The sequence below is a fragment of the Otolemur garnettii genome, unplaced genomic scaffold (assembly GCF_000181295.1).
Source record: "Otolemur garnettii isolate 467f Iridium unplaced genomic scaffold, OtoGar3 scaffold00030, whole genome shotgun sequence".
NCBI lineage: Eukaryota > Metazoa > Chordata > Mammalia > Primates > Galagidae > Otolemur > Otolemur garnettii.
Window position 1 is genome coordinate 209,868 of NW_003852425.1, and position 2,326 is coordinate 212,193.

Here is a 2,326-nt window from a genome sequence, read left to right on the forward strand (position 1 = left end):
AAACAGCTGCACTGGCTCCCACCTGCAGAGCCTCTGGACTACCTGGGCAACAGCAAAATCTCTGACAACACATGTCTCCCTGGGAAGGTCACAGTGGATGCCCCCCAGTCAGTATAATGTAGTACCCTGGGGCTGGTACAAGTTTCCTGTCCATAGGTAGGTGACTCCTCTTTGAGCTCAGGCAGAGTAAGACAGTTGGACTTTTGTAGTGCTAAGAGTCTAATTTGGAATCTACTGCAATGGAGATCTTAGTTAAAGAATGAAAGGCCATGCGTACAGCTTAAAAATGAAGCCTTAAGCTGCACTGAGTTGTGAAGCTATTACTTTCCCTCACAGCAAAGCTCCAGGAGGCTCCAGGATGAGCCTTCCCTGGTAGGCAGTCTTCACTCAGAGCCTGGGGACCCCGGACTCTCCCGCCCCATCCTCTACCAGCAGGTTCTGCCAAGGCATCAGTGGCTCTGCTTGGAGTCTGTTTTTAGTTCCCGAAGGTACCAGGCATCTACATATTGGGTACTTGCCAAAGTGTGTTTAGATTATTCAGTGCTGATCATTGTCTTTTCCTATGTAAATATTTGTTCAGAAAAGGAAAGCAGAGTTTAAGCAGCTAACGGTTCCATGGTGCGGTTTCCATGTATTTCGGGATCCTTGAGCTATTGTAAGACAGGTGAATGAAGAACATTTCTCAAGAGGTTCCTCTTTGTTTTCCTTTACAAGTCACTAAAATAAAGCTTCTATTAGTGTCGGACTAAAGAACGTAAAATGAGTCTATATTAGTGTAAATAAGATTATCTACTGCAAAAAGATACTTAAAAAGAAAAGAAAAGAAAGAAATCTGTGTAGAAAAAATACTAAGAACATTCCTTAGAACCACACTGAATCACTCGACTTGTTCTGAGCTGTGATGATGGGAATAGGTATGCCATGTTTGTACTAGTGCTAAATCGTTGTACTGAACACATTAAGCATTTAGCAGTAAAAAAAAAAAAAAAGGAAGAAAGGAGGGGTGGCATCTGTGGCTCAGGGAGTGGGGCGCCGGCCCCATGTATCGGAAGTGGCAGGTTCAGACCCAGCCCCGGCCAAAAGCTGCAAAAAAGAAAGATGAATAAGTTGGAAACACGAGATCTGTGGGGAAAGAGGACTGGCCTATGCGAGGCTTAGTGAGACCAATGCTATGATTCCTGACAATGAGGAATAAAATCAAAGACAAAGGTCCTATAACTACTTTTTTAAAATCTAGAGATATACTAGTTGAATAGTCTCATAATGGAAATCTACAGGGATTCTTACTGATGTTTATTGCAGAAAAAGATGAGCTGGTTTCCACAGATGCAAGTTCCTTTCTTTGAATGCCTTTTATTTGCTTCAGCCAAAATAACCACATCCCAGAGACTGTGTCTCACAGTTCTGGAGAACGGACATCTGAGATCAAGAAGTTGGCAGGGTCGATTTCTCCCGAGGCCTTTCTTCTTGGTTTGTACTCACTTTTCTGGTCCCCGTGTCTTCCCTTTCCATATTCACGTCTGCGTCCCACTCTCCTCTTCCTGTAAAGACACCAATAATATTGGAGCAAGACCGACGCTAATAACCCATTTTAATGTAATTATCTCTTTAAAGACCTTACGTCCAAATACAGTCATATTCTGATACCCTGAAAGTTAGAGTTTCATTTGCACATATATGAATTTGGGGGAGGACACAACTCAGCCCCTGGCAATAATGCTGTGCCTTTCGTAGGGATGGCTGCCACATTCCAGCCGTGTGTTTCTTGGGAGGACCATGGGCCTCTGTGAGCTCCATTGACAGTAATTCATACTCTGTCAGTTGTGCTGCCTCTTCCCCCAGATTTAGGATCAAATTAGATCACTATGAGTCACTCCTTATCTTTCAGCTAGCCTTTGGCGGTAGTGCGTGGGTGATCTTTCCCTAGTGAGGGTGACACTTTGCAAATGCAAATGCAGACTTCTCAAAGAAGCTGTTTTCTGCCATCTGCAGTAAGAGAAAAGTGGACAGGTGGCACGCAGAGTGGGGATAAGAAGAGAAAGAGTCCCGACAGCTTTTCAATCCCTGGAGAAGCTCCACTCTTGCTGGGTGTGTGTATTTTGATTCTGGGAGCTAGCAAATTTTGCTTATTTTTGAGTTGTTTGTTTTGGCTAAGTTAATATGCAATGTCTACTATCCATTAATAAGCATTCAAATTACCTAATCCTCTAAGTCTTAACCTTTATCTTTTTCAGTATACTAGAGGTATATATCGTATTTAGTAATAATCTTCCATATTGGCAGTAAAAACAAGTCAGGATCAATGATAACTTCTGACTCCTTTACA